The 27,619-nt window shown below is 46.4% G+C and overlaps 1 protein-coding gene across 4 annotated transcripts in view; it reads left to right on the top strand.

The window, feature by feature from the left end:
• LOC123772515 (uncharacterized) overlaps nucleotides 1-27,619 on the top strand; it is a 234,909-nt gene that overhangs the window by 97,430 nt on the left and 109,860 nt on the right. The gene's annotated exons all lie outside the window — the stretch shown is intronic.

The raw sequence follows: 27,619 nt of genomic DNA, 5'->3' as shown, positions 1-27,619 counted from the left end.
CTGTTTGATGAACATAATTGAATCAACAGTATGCACACCATATTTTTGAGTACAGCGATGATTCACTCATTTTATTATATAAATATATCGCACTACACACTATTGAATAATATTACAGCAAAAAAACTATGAAAAATCAATCAGAGACATTGAAATAATTAGGTAATTATCTCTTTGTGAAAACTCTGGCCTGACAGCTGGCGATCAACAGACCGCCTGGGACGCACGCTCAGTCAGCGCCTGATTTTTGCCAGAATTCCCCGCCCTATAGTGGGCAATATATGCCACTTACGATTTTTTTATTATTTTTCCCGTGATCAATGAACACAAATTAACAGGTTAGGAAGAAAAAATAATTTTTTTTTTTTTTTTGGTATGCGCCTGTGGGTGTCAAATGGTATATAGCTATGCGCCATTTAAGGGTTAAGGCAAACCTGTCGGATATCCGTAGCAGGTCATTTGCATGTGCCTGTTCATTTAGACTATTCCCTGGTATTCTCTCTGATATTACTTTATTAGCTAGGTTCTTCCATTTCAGGTGCCCTAGGTTGAAGTCCCCAAGTAGAATGATGTTCGGGGCTGGATTTGTGAGGTTTTCCAAGCAGTGTTTATTTTCATTAGTTGGTCTTTAACCCTTAAAGTGCGCATCACGTCATATGACGTGTTGGAAGTTGTTGCAGTCAACTGCGCATCACGTCATATGACGTGTTGGAGTACTACGCAAGATGTAGTCTCAAAAAGGGAATCAAAACTGAGCCACATACAGAAACTATTTAGATAGAATTAAACGAAAAAGCAAATAACATTATAATAGGAGTTATATATAGGCCACCAAATTTAGACAGAATGGAAGCAAAGCATCTATGGGATGAAATATCTAGAGCATCTAGATCTAACAGTGTTTATGTCATGGGTGACTTTAATTTTAGTGGAATAAACTGGTTGAACAAAACAGGGAATAATGAAGCAGAAGATTTTCTAGAATTAATTGACGATTGCTTTCTTACGCAACACATTAGCCCTCAAACCGCTAGGGGCCCAAATGGAATTCACACCCACAGGTGCAACAAAAAAAAAGAAATCCAAAAAATTCTTTCGTCTTATAGAAGTGTTCATTTTTGTTCCCTGATCACGGAAAAAATAACAAAAAAATCGTAGGTGGCATATTTTAGCCGCAATAGGGTAGGGAAGTGTGGCAAAAAAGGGGCGTTGGCAGAGCCTTTGCCAGACGAGGTCTACTCCGCCCGAGCTGTCAGACGGCAGTTGCCACAAATTTATTATTACCTAATTATTTCAATGTCTCTGATTTTTTCTTAGTTTTTTTGCAGTAATATTCCATACAGTGAATTGTGGTATATTTATATTATAAAATGTGTGAACCATCGCTGTACTCAAAATTATGGTGTGCATATTAGTGATTCAATTATTATGTTCATAAAACAATAAACAAATAGTTTTGCTGTTGTTACACTATATACACAGGTTATATATAAGTATTTGCATGTTTTGTACACCATAACAAACTACTAAGTTGGTCTTGTGAGTCAAAAAGCAACGAGGAGTGACCGCCAAACACCAGCGAGCCACTCACTGCCATTCCCTCCCTCAGCACCACCTCACTCACCCTCATTCACCTCCCACAATACTCTTTTTGTATTTATTCACTATACACAGATGTTATATATACATATTTACATGTTTTGTTCACCATAACTGTACATCTAAGCTTGTATGGGGAGTAAAGGCCATAAGACATAGCTACTCACACAGTCAGCTGATCGGTGGCCGCCCTCAAGGCCAGACGCACTAATATTTGTCCTCCAACAATATTGTTTGTGGTGTTATTACGCTATATACACACATTATATATAAGTATCTACCTGTTTTATTCACCATACCTGAACAAATAAGCTGGTAAGGTGCCCAAAGATCATAGTGGCTATCAGTAAACAACATGCCAAGTCGTGCAGACGACGCTCCTCCCTCACCAAAATGGCGGCTCCCAACCTACTCCTCTAGCTGTTATCTCACACTATACACACGTTATATATAAAAGTATCTATATTTGTGTTCACCATATTGAACCACTAAGCTGGTATGGTGAGTGCAGTCAATAAATGGTGGCCACACACAGTCAGAAAACGACGCCACAACCCTCCCTCCCACAGCCTTACTCCTCCCTCCATGGAGCACAGCGCTAAATATCACCACAATCCTGCTATTATCAGAATCCTGGTCAGTTTTATCACAGTCAGGGGGCTTCAGTAATACTATCACTGCTAAATAATAGCAGTATCATTTATATTATGGTATTTGTAGGCGATGCTGTGAGCTCGTGCTGCGTGCGCCAGCCTTGGTGGCTTGCTCAATACTGACGCTGTAACACCCAAGAATGTTGGCCTGGATTTTTTTTCTTGGTGGCATCTGTCAACTATTGGTCGTGGCTGTACTATAGCTGCCCCTATCCCAGGCGGGGCGTTTAAATTATAGCACTAGACACAAAATCATATATAAATGATGTGCGCGGTTTCAGTTTTGTCACTGATATCATTTATATATGATATGCGCGGTTTGAGGGTTAAGGAACCAACGCGGGGAAATAATATTTTAGATTTAGTGTTAACTAACAGGGAAACACAAATTAATGACATCGAAATAGGGAGTGAGCTAGGGAACAGTGATCATAAAGAAATCAGATTTAGCATTCAATGGAATAGATCTGTTGGAGAAAATTCTGTTAAAGTGCCTGATTTTTGAAAAGCTGATTTCAATAGCCTAAGAAATTTTTTGGGTCAAATAGATTGGAAAGTCTTGGGTATGGGTTGTGGGCCGGTATTGGAGCTAGACGTTAACCCAGCAATAGGTAATGTAAAAGGGGTTTTCGATGTGGATTCAAAATATAACCTATTTAAAAATATTCTAACCAAAGTCCAAGAATGTAGTATACCATATAAATTGAATAGATCGAATACTAATGACCCAAAGTGGATAACAAAGGACCTGAAGATCCTTATAGGTAAAAAGAGAGCGTGGTACAAAAGGATTAAGAATGGGGAAGTCTGTTTAGAACAGGAATTCGTTCAACTGGTTAGAAGTGTTAAAAAAGAGATAAGGAAAGCAAAAAGAAACTAGGAAGTTCGCATAGCAGAGCAAGCAAAAACAAATCCTAAAGGGTTTTTCCAGTTATACCGGACAAAGATTAGGGAAAGAAGAGGTCCATTAAAAACTGAGACAGGTCAAATAACAGATAGTGATGAAGAGATGAGTAGTATTTTTAATAAATATTTTGTATCTGTATTTACTAAAGAGGAACTTAACAATATGCCTTCAGCCGAACAAGTTTATGTGGGTGGGGACGAGGACAGGTTGACGAGTTTAGCTGTTACCAGGGAGGATGTCCTTAAACAAATAGTAAAACTCAAACCAAACAAATCCCCAGGGCCGGAAGAAGTGTTTGCCAGGGTGCTTAAAGAATGCAAAGAGGAGCTTTGCGACCCACTGTCTACTATATTTAATAAATCAATAGAGTCAGGCAGAGTGCCAGAGTTATGGAAAGTTGCTAATGTGATACCAGTTTTTAAGAAAGGAGATAGATCACTTGCGTCTAACTATCGACCAATTAGCCTAATGTCTATTGTGGGAAAGTTACTCGAATCTATAATTGCAAACAAAATTCGTCTCCATCTTGAAAAACATAAATTAATAATTGAGTCGCAACATGGTTTTATAAATGGCCGTTCATGTTTTAACAAATTTGTTATCTTTTTATTCTAGCATAGTTGAGGCAGTTGATAGTGGTAAGGATTGTGATGTTGTGTACCTTGACTTTAGCAAAGCTTTTGATACAGTGCCACATGAAAGACTGATTAAAAAGATAGAGGCTCATGGTATTGGGGGTGCTATATTAAGCTGGATTAGGGCATGGCTATACCAAAGGAAACAGAGAGTTAGTATAAATGGAGTCAAGTCAGAGTGGGAAAATGTTGTAAGTGGAGTGCCTCAAGGCTCTGCCCTGGGACCTCTGTTGTTTATAATATATATAAATGATTTAGATTCAGGTTTGAGTAGCAACATTTGCAAATTTGCCGATGATACGAAAATCGGTAGGGAAATTAATTTGGAGGAGGACTCACTATCACTTCAAGTTGATCTAGATAGGGTTTTGAAATGGTCAAAGGATTGGCAAATGCAGTTTAATGCTGATAAATGTAAAGTTCTGAGGCTAGGTAATGATGATGGAGTTACAAGATACGAGCTAGATGGTGTTGAGATTGCGAAGTCGGATTGCGAAAGGGATCTGGGAGTTATGATTAGTAAGAATTTAAAACAAAAGGATCAATGCATGAATGTTCGTAATAGGGCAAATTGGACACTCGGATTTATTAATCGCAGCGTTAGTAACAAGACACCTGGTGTGGTTCTTCAGCTATATCTTGCTCTGGTTAGGCCCCATTTAGATTATGCAGTTCAGTTTTGGTCGCCGTACTATAGAATGGATATAAATTCACTTGAACGTGTCCAGCGTAGGATGACTAAGTTAATTCCCCAATTTAGAAATCTTTCATATGAAGAAAGATTAACAAAGCTTAAGTTGCATTCACTGGAAAGGCGAAGAGTTAGGGGTGACATGATAGAGGTTTACAAGTGGATGAATGGACATAACAAAGGGGATATTAATAGGGTATTAAAAGTATCAACACAAGACAGAACACGAAACAATGGGTATAAATTGGATAAGTTTAGATTTAGGAAAGACTTGGGTAAATACTGGTTCAGTAACAGGGTTGTTGATTTGTGGAACCATTTGCCGCGTAATATGGTGGAGGTGGGGTCCCTCGATTGTTTCAAGCATGGGTTGGACATGTATATGAGTGGGATTGGGTGGTTATAAATAGGAGCTGCCTCGCATGGGCCAATAGGCCTTCAGCAGTTGCCTTTGTTCTTATGTTGTGCAGCAGTATTCCATCCTAAAGAGCACTAGTGTCATGAAAAGTATTATCATCGGTATAGCATATCTAGTGTGAAAGGTTATTGTTATTCAACTCGTCGTTTTTCTTGCAGTTGTGATGGCTACTTTATTGTGTTCTTTAACCCTTAAATTGCGCATCGCATAATATGATGCTTTGACCGACTTGCAGTAAATTGCGCATCGCATCATATGATGCTTTGGAGTACTACACAAGATTTAAACGGCTCGCGGATACACGGGGTTCACCACACCTTAATCAGGGCTCTTGTAAACAGACGCCATTTTTTTTTTTAAATCATGGGCCAAATTCCTGGGTGTTAGGCCTCAGTATTGAGTGAGCTACCAAGCGTGACGCACACAGCATGAGCTCACAGCACTGCTGTCCAGCTTGTGACCACAGCATCGCCTAAAAATGCCATAATATACTTGTTCATGCTATTATGTAGCGATGATACTGTTACAGAAGATCCCTGACTGTAATAAAACTGACCAGGGTTCTGATAATAACAAGATTGTGGTGATATTTAGCGCTATGATCCATGGAGGGAGGAGTAAGGCTGTGGGAGTGGAGGGTAGTGGCGTTGTCTTCTGACTGTGTGTGGCTACCTTTTATTGACTGCACTCACCATTCCAGCTTAGTGGTTCGCTATGGTGAACACAAATGTAGATACTGTGGTACCTCGAATAACGAGTATTTTTACCTTTATTGTCTTATCACCTGACCTAGTACGGGTATAAATCAACGAGTTCTGTAATTTCTTTTCAGTTGAGAAAGAACCATGGAGGTTCGAAACGTTGTGCAAATTGTATAAATAAGTGTAATACATTCTATAGTAATTCACTTTTTTCTTCACCTTGAAAAACGAAAATGAGTTTTGGAGAACTCCTCTTTCAGCTAAGGCCCTGATGCTAGGAAAATAGCTAGAGGGATAGAAGCCCAAAATCAGAAGATAGTAAATACAGAATATGTGGTCATATTCAATGAGACATGTTTAAAAGAAAACCTGCTGCCAGTATACACCAATATATATATATATATATATATATATATATATATATATATATATATATATATATATATATATATATATATATATAATATAATATAATAGTGTGTTCTGACTTGAACGAACTATATGGGGCAAAGCCGATTCGTTCCAGTGCGGAATTCGTTCCATCCGTCCGGCCCCAACAACCTTCTTAATTTTTTTTTTAAACATATGCCAGGACACATTAGCACTTTTGCGCTCTCAGCACTCAAAAAAAAACAATACCCCAGATGCTTTTGGCACTTTGCGCGCCTACGCGGTAAGACCGAAAAAGTGTACACTCTTTATGACTGTCCTGACAATAATTGAAGGCGCACGTATTTAAATTTGGTATCACTGTGTTCGCAATGAAATTGTCTATAAGAGCATACCTATAAAATGCCGCCCAAGCATAAGGAGTATCAACACCAAATAAAAAACTATGCAGATCACTCGCCGAGAGCGCCAAACAGCAACAAAATGTTTCCACTCTCTTAATGGTTGCGAAGCCTACAGTTGTCCTACATCGCTAATTTTGGTATCATTGGAATCGCAATAAAATTCTCTACACGGACATATGCATATGAATGTTTAATATAGGTAATTGCCCACCCGCAAGAGTGTGTGAAGTGGAGAGTAGTTAGCCGCGAGCGCACTGGCGAAAACACGGGGGGGAAATCATGCTTGGAAAGTTTATACATTTATACGTTTCCTGACCCTACTTTTCTATGTACGTATTTCTTTTTTATACCAATGTGTTCGCAAGAAAATTTTCTATAAGATGAAATGTATAACAATTGTACAAAGCATGTGTAAGAGAAGCGCCAAATATAGAACCACGTCGCTCAGTATGCGTTCGCGGCAGAAACGAACGCATTGTTTTCGTTCGTTTGATGTTTGTCACGTTTATACTTGTTGAAACATTTTATAATTTGTATGACAGTGATCGCAGTAAAATTCCCTACACAGACATATACATAACACATACAAATATTTCCCACGTGTTGGATATATCAACGGCCCACTGCCACATGCCCGCCACACCCCCAAACATACTTTTTTTTTTTTTTTTTTTTTTTTACTCATAGAAGTTTATGTGATATAATATTCATTCTGGTACCAAACAATTCGCAAATAAATTCTCTACAAAACGTATATAATATAACTTAAATATAACCACTTCACGTAATTGTTCTGTTAGGCTTACCGAGTTATAGTAGTTATCCATATACAAATGATAACCCTTGTTGACTAGGGGCGCCATCAACCCCATCACGGTTTCCACTGTCGTTTTTCCAATTCCACAATACACATCAAATTTATATATGTAGCCTGATTTCCCTTGGGCCAACATATAAAATTTTACACCATATTTATCAGGCTTGTTGGGATTGTAGACCTTGAAAGAGAGGCGGCCGCGCCATCCCATTGTACCCTTATCGAGACTCAATTCTTTTTTGGGGATATATACAGATTCAAATTTTTCTGAAAATTTTTGGTGAGGGAGAACGGGAATTTCATGGAGAAAAATCTGAGAGTATCCCCATCCATTTCGGTTAGAAAATGGAATTTATAGAAATATTTTTTCGATGGACTACATGCGTAGTCTGTTATGCGGAATCGTAAGAAAAAACGGTGACGAGCTATGTCTAATCTAAAGCGCGAAAGTGCTAGTTTGTTTCTTCGTTGTGTGGTGCTTCATTATAATATCTTTCATGCTCTTTTGGTGTCAATAATAATCTGAGATGCGAGAATCACCATCCCCCACCCCACTCACACCATCCTCCACACCGCACACACAACCCACACCATCCTCCACACCACCCACACCATCCCCCCACACCATCCTCCACACCACACCATCCTCCACACCACCCCCCACACCATCCTCCACACCACCCCCCACACCATCCTCCACACCACCCACACCATCCCCCACATCACCCACACCTTCCCCTACACCATCCCCTACACCACCCACACCATCCTCCACACCATCCCCCACACCACCCACACCACCCACACCCCCACACCATCCCCAACACCACTAACACCATTCGCCCGCACCACCCACACTCCCCACACCACCACCCACACACCCCACACCATCCCTCCCACCACCCACATCATCTCCCACACACCACCCACATCATCCCCCCACACCCAACCACACCACACACCCACCACCCACACCATCCCCCACACCACCCACCACACTATCCCCCCACACCAACCCACCCACCACACCATCCCCCACACCAACCCACCCACAACCACCCACACCACCCAAACCACACCATACCACCCACACCAGTATGCAATGCGTTATAATCTGGAAGAAAATATGACGGTCGATGCAAATGAAAAACCTGACTTTAGGAGAGGACATTATGGCAACCTTAGAAAATTTTTTAGTGAGTATAATTGGACAGACTTGTTGCTAGACAAGGAAGTGAATGAGATGTATGTCAGGTTTTGTGAAATATATGATAAAGGCACAAAAAAATTTATACCAAAACAGAGAAGCAGAACTAGGAAACAGGATTGGTTCAACAGAAAGTGCGAGAGGGGCAGAGACGAAAAGACACAAAAATGGAATCAATACAGGAAGAGGCCGAACCCCCAAACATACCAGCGATACAAAGATGTGAGAAACAACTACACGGCAGTGAGGAGAGAGGCAGAAAGAAATTTTGAAAAAGGGATTGCAGACAAATGCAAAACAGAACCAGGTCTGTTCTATAAATTCATAAACAACAAATTGCAGGTAAAGGATAATATTCAGAGGTTGAAAATGGGAAATAGATTCACGGAAAATGAAAAGGAAATGTGTGAAACATTAAACGAAAAGTTCCAAAGTGTGTTTGTACAAAATGAAATCTTCAGGGAACCAGATACAATAAGAATTCCAGAGAACAACATAGAGCACATAGAGGTGTCCAGAGACGAAGTGGAAAAAATGCTCAAGGAGCTAAATAAGAACAAAGCAGTTGGTCCAGATGGAGTTTCACCATGGGTTCTGAGAGAATGTGCACCTGAGCTCAGCCTTCCTCTTCAACTGATTTTTCAGGCATCACTGTATACAGGAGTTGTAGCTGATGTGTGGAAAAAGGCTAACATAGTTCCAATCTACAAAAGTGGAAGCAGGGAAGACCCCCTTAATTATAGACCGGTATCATTGACAAGTGTAATAGGCAAAATATTGGAAAAAATAATTAAAACTAAATGGGTAGAACACCTGGAGAGAAATGATATAATATCAGACAGACAGTATGGTTTTCGATCTGGAAGATCCTGTGTATTGAATTTACTCAGTTTCTATGATCGAGCAACAGAGATATTACAAGAAAGAGATGGTTGGGTTGACTGCATCTATCTGGACCTAAAAAAGGCTTTCGACAGAGTTCCACATAAGAGGTTGTTCTGGAAACTGGAAAATATTGGAGGAGTGACAGGTACGCTTCTAACATGGATGAAAAATTTTCTGACTGATAGAAAAATGAGGGCAGTAATCAGAGGCAATGTATCGGACTGGAGAAATGTCACAAGTGGAGTACCACAGGGTTCAGTTCTTGCACCAGTGATGTTTATTGTCTACATAAATGATTTACCAGTTGGTATACAGAATTATATGAACATGTTTGCTGATGATGCTAAGATAATAGGAAGGATAAGAAACTTAGATGATTGTCATGCCCTTCAAGAAGACCTGGACAATATAAGTACATGGAGTGCCACTTGGCAAATGGAATTTAATGTTAATAAATGCCATGTTATGGAATGTGGAATAGGAGAACATAGACCCCACACAACCTATATATTATGTGAGAAATCTTTAAAGAATTCTGATAAAGAAAGAGATCTAGGGGTGGTTCTTGATAGAAAACTATCACCTGAGGACCACATAAAGAATATTGTGCAAGGAGCCTATGCCACGCTTTCTAACTTCAGAATTGCTTTTAAATACATGGATGGCGATATACTAAAGAAATTGTTCACGACTTTTGTTAGGCCAAAGCTAGAATATGCAGCAGTTGTGTGGTGCCCATATCTTAAGAAGCACATCAACAAACTGGAAAAGGTGCAAAGACATGCTACTAAGTGGCTCCCAGAACTGAAGGGCAAGAGCTACGAGGAGAGGTTAGAGGCATTAAATATGCCAAAACTAGAAGACAGAAGAAAAAGAGGTGATATGATCACTACATTACACAGGGAATAGAACAGTGCAAGAAAGATATGCAACTCACCTATGCACAAGTGGCCAAGGAGAAGGAAAAAATTGAAGAAGCAGTAAAGGAAGCCAAACACTGCAGCAACCAAGATAAAACAAACATTAGGCTGGAAGTGAGAAAGGAATTGACATCTAACCCGAAGTTGGTGCAAAGCACAGTTGATCGGAGCAAATCCCTGATAATTTTTGGTTGCAAAGAAAAGGAGATAACATCTAGGTCAGAAAGAGCTGTAGAAGAAGCGAAAGTAGTAGATAAAATTGTTAGCCTCGTAGAAAGTCTTACTACCATAGAGAATGTGTGCGACTACAGGAGAATAGGCAAATACGTAAAAGGGAAAGATCGACCTTTGAGGATCACCCTAAACGGTGCCAAACAGGTGGAAGAAGTACTCAGGAATGCCAGAAAATTACAAAGTGATGAGGATGGGAAAGTGTGGTCGTTAAGACGAGATCTTTCAAAAAAAGACAGATAAGCTGAAACTGAACCTCGCTGAGACAAAAAGTTTAAATGAGAGCAGGAATGAAAAAGAAATCAATTCTTTTTTCTACAAAATGATAGGGGTAGGCAGACCAGTAAAGTGGTACATAAAGGCAAACCAACAAAATCAATAGAGACAGAGGGAGTGAAGAATAAGGAGAGGGGGAACAAATTCCTGAAGATTGCTTATCCCAACATAGTTGGAGTGAGATCGAAGATACTGGAGTTAAGTGATGTAATACAGCTGCAGACACCAAACATTGTTACACTCATGGAGACAAAACTTGAAGATGTTATTATAAGTGAGGTCATATTCCAAAGGGGCTACTCAATTTGGAGATGGGACAGAAAAATTAGGAAAGGCGGTGGTGTTGCTGTGCTGGTGAAAGAACACCTAAAGGTGAAAGAAATAATGACTGCCAATCCACAAGAAGTTGACATAATAGCACTAGAAATATGCCATGAGGATGATAAACTAATGATCATAAATGCATATAGTCCACCACCAAGCAGCACATGGTCAGAGGAGGAGCTAGATAGTAAACGCGAAGGTCTTATAACAATAATGAGAGAGATTATAGCGAGAGCGGATAACGATAGATCACGACTGTTGATAGTTGGTGACTTCAACTTGAAATCCATAGACTGGGAAGCATATGAAGCTAAAACAGAAGATTTTTGGACCTGTAGATTTGTAGACCTCATCCTGGAAACATTCTTGTATCAACATGTTGAACAAGCTACGAGGATGAGGGAAGGGGACGTTCCCTCCATGCTAGATTTGATATTTACCAGGAAGGAGGAAGAGATATTTGACATTCAGTACCTTCCTCCCTTGGGTAAAAGTGACCATGTCTTTTTGGGAATAAAGTATGCAATGTGTTATAATCTGGAAGAAAATAAGGAAGTTGAAGCAGTTGAAAAACCTGACTTCAGAAAAGGACATTATGGCCACCTTAGAATTTTTTTTTAGTGAGTATAATTGGACAGACTTGATAGTAGACAAGGAAGTGAATGAGATGTATGTCAAGTTTTGTGAAATATATGATAAAGGCACAACAAAATTTATACCAAAACAGAGATGCAGAACTAGGAAACAGGATTGGTTCAATAGAAATTGCGAGAGGGCCAGAGACCAAAAGACACAAAAATGGAATCAATACAGGAAGAGGCCAAACCCCCAATCATACCAGCGATACAAAGATGCGAGAAACAACTACGCGGCAGTGAAGAGAGAGGCAGAATGAAATTTTGAGAAAGGGATTGCAGACAAATGTAAAACAGAACCTGGTCTATTCTATAAATTTATAAACAACAAATTGCAGGTAAAGGATAATATTCAGAGGTTGAAAATGGGAAATAGATTCACAGAAAATGAAAAAGAAATGTGTGAAACACTAAACGAAAAGTTCCAAAGTGTGTTTGTACAAAATGAAATCTTTAGGGAACCAGATACAATAAGAATTCCAGGGAACAACATAGAGCACATAGAGGTGTTTAGAGATGAAGTGGAAAAAATGCTCAAGGAGCTAAATAAGAACAAAGCGGTTGATCCAGATGGAGTTTCACCATGGGTTCTGAGAGAATGTGCACCTGAGCTCAGTATTCCACTTCAACTGATTTTTCAGGCATCCCTGTGTACAGGAGTTGTAACTGATGTGTGGAAAAAGGCTAACATAGTTCCAATCTGCAAAAGTGAAAACAGGGAAGACCCCCTTAATTATAGACCTGTATCATTAACAAGTGTAATAGTCAAAATATTGGAAAAAATAATTAAAACTAAATGAGTAGAACACCTGGAGGAAAAGGATATAATATCAGACAGACAGTATGGTTTTCGATCTGGAAGATCCTGTGTAATGAACTTGCTCAGTTTTTATGATCGAGCCACAGAGATTTTACAGGAAAGAGATGGTTGGGTTGACTGCATCTATCTGGACCTAAAAAAGACTTTCGACAGAGTTCCCCATAAGAGGTTGTTCTGGAAACTGGAACATATTGGAGGAGTGACAGCTAAGCTACTAACATGGATGGAAAATTTCCTGACAGAAAAATGAGGGCCGTATTCAGAGGCAAGGTATCGGATTGGAGGAATGTTAGGAGTGGAGTACCACAGGGTTCAGTTCTTGCACTGGTAATGCTTATTGTCTACATAAACGATCTACCAGTGGGAATACAGAATTACATGAACATGTTTGCTGATGATGCTAAGATAATAGGGAAGAAAGGAAACATAGATGATTGTCATGCTCTTCAAGAAGACATGGACAACTGAACTGGAAAAGGTGCAACGACATGCCACTAAGTGGCTCCCAGAACTGAAGGACAAGAACTACGAGGCAGAGATTAGAGGCATTAACCCTTAAATTGCGCATCGCATCATATGATGCTTTGACCGACTTGCAGAAAATTGCGCATCGCATCATATGATGCTTTGGAGTACTACGCAAGATTTAAACGACCCGCGGATACACGGGGTTCACCACACCTTCATCAGGGCTCTTGTAAACAGACGCCATTTAAAAAAAAATCGTGGGCCAAATTGCCGGATGCTAGGGGCCTCAGTATTGAGTGGGCTACCAAGCTGGACGCACGCAGCATGAGCTCACAGCACTGCTGTTCAGCTTGTGACCACAGCATTGCCTAAAAATGCCATAATATACTTATTCATGCTATTATTTTGCGACGATATTCTTACAGAAAACCCCTGACTGTGATAAAACTGACCAGGGTTCTGATAATAGGATTGTGGTGATATTTAGCGCTGTGCTGCATGGAGGGAGGAGTAATGATGTGGGAGGGAGGGTGGTGGCATTGTCTTCTGACTCTGTGTGGCCACCTTTTATTGACTGCACTCATCATACCAGCTTAGTGGTTCGCTATGGCGAATACAAATGTAGATACTTATATATAACGTGTGTATAGAGGGTATAAACAGCAAGAGGAGTAGGTTGGGAGCCGCCATTTTGGTGAGGGCGATGGCGTCGTTGGCATGATTTATCATGTTGTTTACTGGTGACCACGATGGTCTTTGGGCACCATACCAGTTTACTTGTACAAGTATGGTGAATAAAACAGGTAGATATTTATATATAATGTGTGTATATAGCGTAATATAGAGCACCACTTGGTTTCCGAACTTTAGTTATCCGAAACTTCCAGTTTCCCGATTGGGGTTGGGGAGTCATGCTTAGGAAGGGGTCCGCCAAGCGTCACGCTGGCTTGTTGTGGTGGGTGGGAGATGGTCCAGTTTGCCCGCTGTGACTTCACAGATTCACGGCCTATTATTCCTATTATTTTGAATTGCCATAAGGCTGGAATGTTCATTCTGTGCTTTTGTTTTACATATCTGCACAATCAAGAAACATCTGTGCACCATGTTGGCTCCAAATGCACGCATTGCGTCAGTGATGACTGACTGGTGGGTGGATGGACGATGGAGCTTAGGTGGGAGGCAGTATGAATGAGGGGGGGGGGAGAATCAGTGAGAGAGGGGGAGAGAGAGATGCTAGGAGGGAGGGGGAAGTAGGGAGAGATGTTAGGAGGTAGGGAGAGATGCTAAGAGGGAGGGGGAGGTAGGGAGAGATGCTAGGAGGTAGGCAGGAAGGGATGGAAGTAGTGAGAATTAGGGAGGGAAAGGCAGGCTGGCAGGCACAGGCAGGCAGGCACAGGCAGGCAGGCAGGCAGGCGCAGCCAGGCAGGCAGGCGCAGCAGAGAGTGAGTGGTAGTCACGCGGTTGAACCGCGTGACCTTGAGAGATGGGATGTAGGGGGGCGGGTGGTTTGTTGGTGGTGGGGGTGAGACCGGCTCATTCCCGAAGATAAGCCTAACACACACTACCCGTTAGCATGATGGCAGGGAGGGAGGCAGGCTGGCTGGAAAGGAAGCAGGCTGGCAGGCTGGGAAGGAGGCAGGCAGGCTTGCAGGCTGGGAAGGAGGCAGGCAGGCTGGCAGGCTGGGAAGGAGGCAGGCAGGCAGGCAGGCTGGGAAGGAGGCAGGCAGGGAAGGAGGCAGGCAGGCAGGCAGGCTTGCAGGCTGGGAAGGAGGCAGGCAGGCAGGCAGGCTGGGAAGGAGGCAGGCAGGCAGGCAGGCAGGCTGGGAAGGAGGCAGGCAGGCAGGCAGGCAGGCTTGCAGGCTGGAAAGGAGGCAGGCAGGCAGGCAGGCTTGCAGGCTGGGAAGGAGGCAGGCAGGCTGGCAGGCTGGGAAGGAGGCAGGCAGGCAGGCAGGCTGGGAAGGAGGCAGGCAGGCAGGCTTGCAGGCTGGGAAGGAGGCAGGCAGGCAGGCAGGCTGGGAAGGAGGCAGGCAGGCAGGCTTGCAGGCTGGGAAGGAGGCAGGCAGGCTTGCAGGCTGGGAAGGAGGCAGGCAGGCTTGCAGGCTGGGAAGGAGGCAGGCAGGCAGGCTGGGAAGGAGGCAGGCAGGCAGGCTTGCAGGCTGGGAAGGAGGCAGGCAGGCAGGCAGGCTTGCAGGCTGGGAAGGAGGCAGGCAGGCAGGCAGGCTTGCAGGCTGGGAAGGAGGCAGGCAGGCAGGCAGGCTTGCAGGCTGGGAAGGAGGCAGGCAGGCAGGCTTGCAGGCTGGGAAGGAGGCAGGCAGGCAGGAAGCGATATATGGGTGTTGAAGTGAACCATGAACCACGTGACCTTAGAGTGTGTGTGTGTATGGGTTTGGGGTGGGGGGAGAGAGGGAGGTGTATCGGTGATGGGGGAGGGACCGGCTGACTCCGTAAGCCTAACCACACTCCACAGACCTGTGACCCAGATTTGTTTCTTAAATGTACAGTACATCATCGTATATTTTAGGCAGGATGTGCCTGCAGGCTGGCAGGAAACATCCAGAGGATGTTTGCCAGACGTCTTAATAATCAGTTAGGAACAATTAAGGACTTTTATAAAGCGGATCAGGACTTCACTTATTGGTGAGTACAAACAAAACACAGTCGCATTTACGCTATGAACCTGTCAATTTTTTCCCCTAGAGTTTTTTCGTAAATTTTTTCGGAAAAATTTCTTTTTACATTTCTAGTTTATTTTTTCCCCTCTATTTCTCGTATACGAACTTACATGTTAACCGATGGGTCTCGTCCCCAAGGGGTTCGGAAACCAAGTGGTGCTCTGTAACACAAACAGTATTGTTGGAGGAGAAATGTTAGTGCGTCTGGCCTTGAGGGCGACAGCCAGCTGACGTGTGTGAGGTCCTACGTCTTTGTGCCTTTACTCACCATACAAGCTTAGATGTACAGTTATGGTGAACAAAACATTTAAATACTTATATATAACATCTGTATATAAAAGCAAGAACAGTATGGTGGGTGGAGAATTGTGGCAAGTCAGGTGAGGTGAGGGAGGGAGGGTTGTGGCAGCCAGTGGCGGGCTGCTTCTGGCTGCCACTGCCACTCAGCATACCAACTTAGTGGTTCGTTATGGTGAACACGAATGTAGATACTTATATATAGTGTCTGTATATAGTGAATAAAAGTAAAAACAGTATTGTGGGAGGAGAATGTAGGCAAGTCAGGTGACTTGAGGGAGGGAGCAAGTAGCAACCAGTGGCGGGCTACCACTGGCACTGCCACTCAGCATGCCAACTTAGTGGTTCGTTATGGTGAACACGAATGTAGATACTTATATATAATGTCTGTATATAGTGAATAAAAGCAAAAACAGTATGGTGGGAGGAGAATGTGGGTAAGTGAGGTGTTGAGGGATGGCGTGAGTGGCTGGCTGGTACATGGCGGTCACGCCTCGTTACTTTTTGACTCATAATAGCAACTTAGTGGTTCGTTATGGTGAACAAAACATGCAGATACTTATATATGACCTGTGTATATAGTGTAATAACCGACAAAGTATTTGTTCACTGATGAATATATTTGAATCAACAATATGCACACCATATTTTTGAGTACAGCAATGATTCACTCATTTTATTATATAAATATATCAAACTACACACTATTGAATAATATTACAGCAAAAAACTACGAAAAATCAATCAGAGACATTGAAATAATTAGGTAATTATCTCTTTGTGGCAACTCCGGCCTGACAGCTGACAAGCAACAGACCGCCTGGGACGCATGCTGAGTCAGCGCCTGTTTTTTGCCAGACTTTCCCCACCCTATAGCAAGCAATATATGCCACTTACGATTTTTTTATTATTTTTCCCATGATCAGTGAACACAAATTAACAGGTTAGGAAGAAAAAAGATTTTTTTTTTGTATGCGCCTGTGGGTGTTAAATGGTATATAGCCATGCACCATTTAACCCTCAAACCGCGCATATCATATATAAATGATATCGGTGACAAAACCGAAACCGCGCACATCATTTATATATGATTTTGTGTCTAGCGCTATAATTTAAACGCCCCGCCTGGGATAGGGGCAGCTATAGTACAGCCACGACCGATAGTTGCCAGATGCCACCTAGAAAAAAATCCAGGCCAACATTCTTGGGTGTTACAGCATCAGTATTGAGCAAGCCACCAAGGCTGGCACACGCAGCATGAGCTTACAGCACCGCTGTTCAGTTTGTGACCACAGCATCGCCTACAAATACCATAATATAAATGACTCTGCTATTATTTAGCAGTGATAGTATTACTGAAGCCTCCTGACTGTGATAAAACTGACCAGGATTCTGATAAAAGCAGGATTGTGGTGATATTTAGCGCTGTGCTCCATGGAGGGAGGAGTAAGGCTGTGGGAGGGAGGGTTGTGGCGTCGTTTTCTGACTGTGTGTGGTCACCATTTATTGACTGCACTCACCATACCAGCTTAGTGGTTTGCCATGGTGAACACAAATGTAGATACTTATATATAACGTGTGTATAGTGTGAGATAACAGCGAGAGGAGTAGGTTGGGAGCCGCCATTTTGGTGAGGGAGGAGCGTCGTCTGCATGACTTGGCATGTTGTTTACTGATGGCCACTATGATCTTTGGGCACCATACCAGCTTATTTGTTCAGGTATGGTGAATAAAACAGGTAGATACTTACATATAATGTGTGTATATAGCATAATAACACCACAAACAATATTGTTGGAGGTCAAATATTAGTGTGTCTGGCCTTGAGGGCAGCAGCCATCAGCTGACTGTGAGGTCCTACGTCTTTGTGCCTTTACTCACCATACAAGCTTAGATGTACAGTTATGGTGAACAAAACATGTAAATACGTATATATAACGTCTGTGTATAGTGAATAAATACAGAAAGAGTATTGTGGGAGTTGAATGAGAGTGAGTGAGGTGGTGTTGAGGGAGGGAGTGGCAGTGAGTGGCTCGCTGGTGTTTGGCGGTCACTCCTCGTTGCATTTTGACTCACAAGACCAACTTAGTAGTTCGTTATGGTGTGCAAAACATTCAAATACTTATATATAACCTGTGTATATAGTGTAACAACAGCAAAACTATTTGTTTATTGTTTTATGAATATAATAATTGAATCACTAATATGCACACCATAATTTTGAGTACAGCGATGGTTCACACATTTTATAATATAAATATACCACAATTCACTGTATGGAATAATATTACTGCAAAAAGACTAAGAAAAAATCAATCAGAGACATTGAAATAATTAGGTAATAATATATTTGTGGCAACTGCCATCTGACAGCTCGGGCGGAGTAGACCTCGTCTGGCGAAGGCTCTGCCAACGCCCCTTTTTTGCCACACTTCCCTACCCTATTGCGGCTAAAATATGCCACCTATGATTTTTTTGTTATTTTTTCCGTGATCAGGGAACAAAAATGAACACTTCTATAAGACAAAAGAATTTTTTGGATTTTTTTTTTGTTGCGCCTTTGGGTGTGAATTCCATTTGGGCCCCTAGCGGTTTGAGGGTTAATCCTCAAACCGCGCATATCATATATAAATGATATCAGTGACAAAACCGAAACCGCGCACATCATTTATATATGATTTCGTGTCTAGTGCTATAATTTAAACTCCCCGCCTGGGATAGGGGCAGCTATAGTACAGCCATGACCGATAGTTGCCAGATGCCACCTAGAAAAAAAATCCAGGCCAACATTCTTGGGTGTTACAGCGTCAGTATTGAGCAAGCCACCAAGGCTGGCGCACGCAGCACGAGCTCACAGCACCGCTGTTCAGCTTGTGACCACAGCATCGCCTACAAATACCATAATATATATTTTACTGCTATTATTTAGCAGTGATAGTATTACTGAAGCCCCCTGACTGTGATAAAACTGACCAGGATTCTGATAATAGGAGGATTGTGGTGATATTTAGCGCTGTGCTCCATGGAGGGAGGCGTAAGGCTGTGCGAGGGAGGGTTGTGGCGTCGTCTTCTGACTGTGTGTGGCCACCATTTATTGACTGCACTCACCATACCAGCTTAGTGGTTCGATATGGTGAACACAAATGTAGATACTTATATATAACGTGTGTATAGTGTGTGATAACAGCGAGAGGAGTAGGTTGGGAGCCGCCATTTTGGTGAGGGAAGAGCGTCGTCTGCACGTCTTGGCATGGTGTTTACTGATGGCCACTATGGTCTTTGGGCACCATACCAGCTTATTTGTTCAGGTATGGTGAATAAAACAGGTAGATACTTATATATAATATGTGTATATAGCGTAATAACACCACAAACAATATTGTTGGAGGACAAATATTAGTGCGTCTGGCCTTGAGGGCGGCCGCCGATCAGCTGACTGTGTGAGTAGCTATGTCTTTGTGGCCTTTACTCACCATACAAGCTTAGATGTACAGTTATGGTGAACAAAACATGTAAATACGTATATGTAACGTCTGTGTATAGTGAATAAATACAGAAAGAGTATTGTAGGAGGTGAGTGAGGAGGTGTTGAGGGAGGGAGTGGCAGTGAGTGGCTCGCTGGTGTTTGGCGGTCACTCCTCGTTGCTTTTTGACTCACAAGACCAACTTAGTAGTTCGTTATGCTGTACAAAACATGCAAATACTTATATATAACCTGTGTATATAGTGTAACAACAGCAAAACTATTTGTTTATTGTTTTATGAACATAATAATTGAATCACTAATATGCACACCATAATTTTGAGTACAGCGATGGTTCACACATTTTATAATATAAATATACCACAATTCACTGTATGGAATAATATTACTGCAAAAAAACTAAGAAAAAATCAGAGACATTGAAATAATTAGGTAATAATATATTTGTGGCAACTGCCGTCTGACAGCTCGGGCGGAGTAGACCTCGTCTGGCGAAGGCTCTGCCAACGCTCCTTTTCTGGGGGGAGCCCCGTCGGCTCCCCGGAGCTATCCCAGGCTGATATGCTAATGTCAGACTTTGGCATCAGTCATGTGTATGGAGTTCTTAGGCCTACCGGGGACCACGGCCAGAACCGGGCCCCCTCAGAGAGGCAAGGGGAGCAATGGCCTATAGAAGCCCCCGTGTAGTTGGAAGCATTCTATGTCTGCCATCGACCGGAACAGGCACCCAGAAAGGTAAGCGCCCCAAAACAAACCCCTATTCTGGTTAAAATTGCTACCAAAAACCGAACTAGTGGATAGAACTCCCCAACCGAAAACAAGCAAACTAGTGTGACGTCACACACTGCCGCGCCGCTGTCTGCGCAGCTCCCCCCTCCCCGGGAGGGGGAGCCCCAGACCCTCTGCGCCGGCTACCCACACCTCAGTTCTTGAGGCTGATGCTATAGGCGATGGTCGTGTGCTCTGGCTCCGGTGTCGCTACTGCACTGTGCTTTGCGTGTGGTGTTAATTTTGTGGGTGCGAGAGCCAGGAGTTATCTTCAGTACTCGGGCTGCATGCGCCTAGGGCTGCCTTCCCTAGGTGCCCTGTAAGTACTGCCCTTGGGGCTTGGGGCCACCTTCCACAGGCTCCTCGGGGTCTGCCTCTGCTGGTCCGTTTTACGTTTCGGTTTTTCGGCCGCCTGTTGGGCTCTTGGGTGTTCTGTTCTCCCTTGTTACCGGCAGGTAAGAGGCAGTTTGCACTGGTAGGGGCGCAGGGTGCTGCTCAGCTTGTATTTCCCGACATCGTCGCCGGCTCTGTTCCTTGGGGTTCGCTGTCCTCTTGCGGGGTTTTGTTTTTCTTTTTGTTTTTGCCTGGTGGGGGGCTCTGTCATTTTATTCAGTTTGTTTTTGCCCTTCCACTGTTCTCCTCGGTGGCGCCCCCTGCTAGGTCCCCGTGAGTGTACACGTCCCTGGGGTTCAGCTTTAGAAGTTTGCTTGGTAGTTTTGGGCGCCGGTTTGCAGCACCCTGCCTGGGACTACCTGAGCGCGAGTCCTCTTAAAGTAAACGCTCAGGACCCTGGGAATCCCCTAGGGGGCGCGTGGGTCCGATGGATGTGACCCCGGAGTCCCCACTCGCTGTGTGCGAGTTTGAGGGTTGCTCGGTCCCCTTGTCTCAGGGTGACCCTCATTGTTTTTGCCTCTGCCATACTGCCTGTTGGGTCGGTGATATTTTCGACCCTGAGTCCTGTGAGTGTTGCTGCTTGCTTGTGACTCAATTTACCCAATCCTCTGATTCTATTCGGGTACAGGCGGCACGTGCGTTGCAGTCTAGGTTTCGTCTGTTGCAAGGCGCTCGGTTGGTTGCTTCCCCGGATGCCCCGGGGCTGCCCCGCTTTGCTTTTCGAGACCCGGACTTGGGGATGGGGGTCGCTTCGATCCTGGTTCAGTCCGCACCTCCTCGTCCTTCCCCTTCTGTTCGTTCTGGTCCCCCGCCCCTGCTTCCGGCCCCGAAGCGTCTGAGGGTTTCGGGGTCGGAGCAGGGGTTACTTGATCTCGAGACTCGGGCAGCTTCGGGGGTTGCCCCTTCCGGGGGGGCGGCAGAGGCATTCGAATCTTGTCTCCCGGCCGAAGCTTCAGGGTCTGACCAGTGGGGCCCCCTTCCTCCAGCTTTTCCGGCTGCTCCGTCCTTGTCTTGTGGGGTCGGGGCTTGGGGAGAGGACTTGGCCTCGGGTCCTGTGGTGACGGACCTCGAGGCTGGGGAGGGGCTGACTTGGGGGCCTTGGGCCCCGCTGGACCCCGCCTGGGTTTTTCTTCCCACTGAGCGGGGCTTATTGTTACAAGGAGTGGGGTTTTCTTTTCCTTCTCTGCGTACGAGTTGGATTTGGTGTCGGCCCCTCCCCGGGTTCGGTTCCGTGTTCCCCCGGGTACGTCGGTTCCGTCCTTCCGGAGGTTTTCGGCTTATCGCATCCAACCTGGTGTGGTGCGAGCGGCCTTTGCAGCTTACCTCCTGCGTGACCCGGATTATGCCTCGGAAATGGATCCGTCCACGTTCAGGTTTGGGACTTCGTTCCCTTTCTGGCTCCGTTACGAGGTTCCGGAGTCGTCCTGGCTAGCAGACTGCCCCTTGTTTGGTCCTGGATTCCTGGCATTCCTTCTGTCGTTCCCGCACTGCTGGAGTGGCGGGAAGCTTCCACGGTGCTTCAGGTTTTCCTGGGGGGTGAACTTGAGTACCTGAATGAGTGCTTGTTTGCCCCTGCCCTTCCCCGCGATGTGGGCGTTATTCAGCTCCATGTGCAGGTTCCCTCCCTTTCGGCGGCGCTCGTGGCGGAGGACTTGCGCGCTCGGGGCCTTTTGTGTTCGGCCTTGCGGTTCTTTTCCCTCCTGAAGCTGTCTTCGGATTGGCTCGTGGAGGATGTGGGGACGCTTGGGTCCGTCCCGGGGTCCGGCACCTTGTCCTCGGCTGCGCGTTCGTCGGCTGCCTTGTTGAAGCTGTTCACGCCGATTTTGCGGGATGCGGTTTCCCTGTTCTATGCTTCCCGTCTCGCGTGTCGGCAGGTGGTGCTGGGTTCCTCCATGGAATCTGCTTGAGCTCTGGCTCTTAGGCGTTCTTCACCTTTTTGTCCTCTCCTGTTTGGGGAGTCGGCCGTGGCGCAGTTTATTCAGGCTGCGTCGGCGGCTTGTCGTCCGATGTCGGACTTGTTGGTTTTCCGGGGGTCCCGGGGTGGGTCTTCCCGGAAAGGTCGTGCCAGGGCTCGGGGTTCCTCTCGTCGTGGTAGGCCTCTGGTGTCAGGTTTGGGGTTGGCTCCTCCTGCGGACCCTCCCTCGTCTGGTCGGCGCGGTGTTCGCGCTGTGCGGGGTTCTGGGTCTCGTAAGGGTCGCCGGCCCTTTCGCGGTTTGCCCCCTTGACGGGGCGATGGGGGGGGGGCGGCTTGCGCTGTTCGCCCGCGCCTGGTCCCTACGATTCGTGGGCCTTTCGGGTCGTGTCTCGCGGCCTGCGGTGGCGTTGGGTGGCCCCTCCCCCCTTTGGGGGGTCGGGGCTGGCAGGGCAGGTTTCTTCCCCTGTGCTCTGTCGAGTCGTCTTGGAGTGGGTACGCTTGGGCGTCGTCGAAACGACGTCGTCCCTCAGATGGGTTTCCCGTCTGTTTCCGGTTCCGAAACGGGACTGCGCGGACCTGCGGTTCATTCTGGACTTGTCCCGTCTGAACAGCTGGGTTCATTGCCCCTCCTTTCGGATGACTACGCTGTCTCAGGTTCGGCTCCTCTTGGAGCCGGGAGCTTGGATGGTGTCCCTGGACCTCCGGGCCGCTTATTGGCATGTCCCGATTCATCCGCGGTTCAGGGACTGGCTCGGTTTTGTTGTGGGGCGTCTGAGTTACCGCTTTCGTTGTCTCCCGTTCGGGTTGAACCTGGCACCTCACGTGTTCACGCGCCTTACACGGGTTGTGGTGGCTCGTTTGCGTCTCCTAGGTGTTCGGGTGTTGGCCTACCTCGACGACTGGCTGGTTTGGGCTCCCAGCCAGTCAGCTTGCTTGCTAGCCAGGGATTTGGTTCTTTCCCAGCTCGCCGAGTTCGGGTTCTTGGTGAACTGGAGGAAGTCCCATCTGGTTTCCTCCCCTCAGGTTCGGACTTGGCTGGGTCTCGTGTGGGACTCTCGAACCGCCTCCTTGTCTCTCCCTCCGGAGTCTCTCCTGCGGCTGTGGTCCCGCCTTCGTCTGTTTCTGGAGGGCCCTCGGGTCACCCGGCGGTTGCTCAAGGGGCTGTGCGGGAGCCGTGAACTTCGCAATGGTGGTCTACCCGCCGGGTCGGGTTTGGCTTCGACGGCTGTTCTGGTTCCTTCGGGGTTCCCCCTTCCGCCTCTCTCGCGATCGCAGAGTTCGACCCCCGGGGGCCTTGCGTCGGTTGCTGCGTCACCGGCTTCCTCTTCGGGTTTTTCGGGGTTCAGTGCCTTGGCGCCTACCCGAGCCCTCGCTCGATGTGTACACGGATGCGTCGTCTCTCGGCTGGGGTTTTGTGACCAGTGCTCACCAGGCCGGCCAGGGGCGTTGGGATCCGTCCTTCCGTCGAGCTGACAGTACGGTGCGGGAGTTCGCGGCAGTGTGGTTTGCTCTGGGGAGGATTCGGGTGGCCCGCAGATCGACGATTCGGCTCCATTCGGACTGCTCTCCGGTGGTTCATTGCCTGAACCACGGGGGTTCGATGCGGTCCTTGTCTCTTTGGGGTTGGTAGCTTCGGGTGACTCGTCTGCTGAGTTCTCGGGGTTTGGCTCTCCTGGCGGTTCACGTACGGGGCGTGTCCAACGTCTTGGCCGACGCCCTGTCTCGCTTCGTTCCCCTCTCCACGGAGTGGACGGTCGACGACGAGTCCTTCCGTTGGCTTTGCCAGACGTTCGAGCGCCCCGAAGTGGACCTCTTCACGTCGGCGTGGTCGCGGCGTCTTCCCGTTTATGCGGCGCCCTTCCACGATTGCGAGGCCGTCGGGGTCGATGCCTTTCGGCTAGACTGGTCGAGGTGGGGGTTCCTGTACCTCTTTCCCCCGGTTCGGCTGTTGCGCCAGGTTCTGACTCGCTTAGAGACTTACCGGGGGAGAGTTGTCCTTCTGGCCCCTTGGTGGCCGGCCCAGCCTTGGTTTCAGGCGCTGGTTGCTCGGTGTCCGAACCCGAGGGTTTTCCCGCGGCTCCGCCTCTTTCAGCAGATCGGGCCGGTACGTCACGTAGCTGGTTCGATCTTCTCCTCGAGTCTTCGCGTATGGTTTTTTTGACTCGAGTCTATCATCATCTCTATGGTGATCAGGTGGCCTCCTTGTTGGTGTCCCACCTGAGGGCTTCTTCTCGGCGGCAGTATGAAGTTTCCTGGCGGTCCTTCCGTTTCTTTTTGCGTCTTCGTCGTGTTAGCTCCTTGTCTGTTCGGGTGGTCTTGTCCTTCCTCTCGTGGTTGTTTCAGGACCGTCATCTTATGCCTAACACTGTCGCTTCGTATCGTGCGGCGCTGGCGGAGCCGCTTCAGCTTGCTTTCGGTATCGATGTTACGTCTGCGCCGTTTCGCAAGCTGTCTCGTGCATTGTTTCACCTCCGGCCTGCTCATGCGTCGCCTGAGCCGTCCTGGTCTTTGGACAGAGTGCTCGCTTTCCTTTCATCTCCTCGTTTCGTTGTGGCCCCTTCGGTTCAGGATTGTTTTTCCAAGGCACTTTTCTTGTTGGCTTTGGCCTCTGGGGGTCGGGTAGGGGAGCTTCATGCTCTCCTCCGACGCAGGGGTTATTGCTCTTTTGGTCGTGGTGATAGTTTTGTTCGTTTGCAGCCGTCTCCTTCTTTTCTGGCGAAGAATGAGACTGCTGCGTTCCGGAGGGGTCCATGGGTGGTTGATGCTTGGTTGGTCAGGCCGGGGGTGCATCATGTTTTTGTGTCCGGTTGCGGCGCTTCGCCGTTATTTGCGCGCCACAGCTTCTGTGTCCGGGGACGCGCTGTGGGTTGATCCGGTTTCCCTTCTTCCCTGTTCGCGGGTTCGGGTCTCTCAGGTCGTCCGCAGGGTTATTAGGTCCAGCCAGCCTGCGGTCTATCCCCGTGCCCATGACGTTCGTAAGTTTGCGGCTCTTGCTGCCGTCTTTGGGAATATGTCTTGGTCTGATATTCGGGCGCGGGGATTTTGGCAGTCAAACAGGGTCCTGGCTGCTCGTTACCTTGTGAATGTCCCTGGGCCTCGTCGGGCCTGTGTTGCTTTGGGTCGGCGGTTGCAGCCAGTTGTCTCGGCTTCGAGTTGAGGGGTGAGCGACGACCGCCTCCCGGGTAAGTCCCTCTTTTTCTGTCTGTGGGTAGTTAGCTCCGGGGAGCCGACGGGGCTCCCCCCAGAAAACCAGCGTTGAATGTAATGAAACGCCATTTTCTGGGTGAGTCCCGGAGGCTCCCCGGCATCCCTCCCTCCCTCCGGTCGGCGGTTTTTCGCGTTTTTGACATCCAGCCTCAAGAACTGAGGTGTGGGTAGCCGGCGTGGGGGGTCTGGGGCTCCCCCTTCCCCCTCCCGGGGAGGGGGGAGCTGCGCAGACAGCGGCGCGGCAGTGTGTGACGTCACACTAGTTTGCTTGTTTTCGGTTGGGGAGTTCTATCCACTAGTTCGGTTTTTGGTAGCAATTTTAACCAGAATAGGGGTTTGTTTTGGGGCGCTTACCTTTCTGGGTGCCTGTTCCGGTCGATGGCAGACATAGAATGCTTCCAACTACACGGGGGCTTCTATAGGCCATTGCTCCCCTTGCCTCTCTGAGGGGGCCCGGTTCTGGCCGTGGTCCCCGGTAGGCCTAAGAACTCCATACACATGACTGATGCCAAAGTCTGACATTAGCATATCAGCCTGGGATAGCTCCGGGGAGCCTCCGGGACTCACCCAGAAAATGGCGTTTCATTACATTCAACGCTGGTTTTTTGCCACACTTCCCTACCCTATTGCGGCTAAAATATGCCACCTACGATTTTTTTGTTATTTTTTCCGTGATCAGGGAACAAAAATGAACACTTCTATAAGACGAAAGAATTTTTTGGAATTTTTTTTTTTTGTTGCGCCTGTGGGTGTGAATTCCATTTGGGCCCCTAGCGGTTTGAGGGTTAAGGGTTAAATATGCAAAAACTAGAAAATAGAAGAAAAAGAGGAGATATGATCACTACGTTCAAAATAGTAACAGGAATCGATAAAATTGATAGGGAAGAATTCCTGAGACCCGGAACGTCAAGAACAAGAGGTCATAGATTTAAACTAACGAAACAAAGCTGCCGGAGAAATATACGAAAATTCACTTTTGTAAATAGAGTGGTAGATGGTTGGAACAAATTAAGCGAGAAGGTGGAGGAGGCCAAAACTGTCAGTAATTTCAAAGCATTATATGACAGAGTGCTGGGGTGACGGGATACCACGAGTGTAGCTCTCATCCTGTAACTACACTTAGGTAATTACACTTATATAATTGCTAGTAGTCGTATGAGTGTCAATAGACACTCAAACATCTAATAATGTATTGCGTGGTATCGGTAAAGTTACTCCCATCAGCAATATATGCATTGCACGGCCCTTTCGGTTCGGGTATCGTTTTCCTGATGGTGCTGGCCTCTGGGGGTCAGGTTGGGGAGCTTCCAGTTCTCCTCTGGCGCACGAGTTTTTTCTGCTCGTTTGGTCCTGGTTGTAGGTTTGTTTGCAGCAGAGTCCTTTTCTGGTGATGTTTGGGTCTGCTGCTTTCCAGAGGGGGAGGTCCTTGGGTTGTTGATACTTGGTGGTGTTGGGCCGGGGGTGCATCGTGTGTTGTGTGCGGTTTCGACTCTTTGCTGTTCTCTTTGCGTTCTGGCCTCTCTGGCCGTGGGCACACTTTGGTTTGCCCGGGTTCCCTTTCTACCTTCATATTCCAGGGTTCGGGTCTCCCGGGTCATCTGCAGGGTCCTTTGGTTTGACCTGTTGTCTGGTTTTTGAGTTAGAGCGCGTGGCGTCCGCCTCCCGGGTCCCTCCCTCTTTTCCTTATCTTTGGTGAGGTAGCTCCGAGGAGCCTACCAGGCTCCCCTTAGAAAACCAGCGATGAATGTAATAAAATGCCATTTTCTGGGTTAGACCCGGAGGCTCCTCGGCATCCCTCCCTCCCTCCGGTCGGCGGTGTTTTCGCGTGTTTTTGACATCCAGCCTAAGAACTGGAAGTTGGATCGCTGGCACGGAGGTCTGGGGCTCCCCCTTTGCCCTCCT

Source organism: Procambarus clarkii, chromosome 17 (genome assembly GCF_040958095.1).
Source record: "Procambarus clarkii isolate CNS0578487 chromosome 17, FALCON_Pclarkii_2.0, whole genome shotgun sequence".
NCBI classification, from domain to species: domain Eukaryota; kingdom Metazoa; phylum Arthropoda; class Malacostraca; order Decapoda; family Cambaridae; genus Procambarus; species Procambarus clarkii.
The sequence above is the reverse complement of the archived record's forward strand: the minus strand, read 5'-3'. Positions and strand labels throughout refer to the sequence as shown.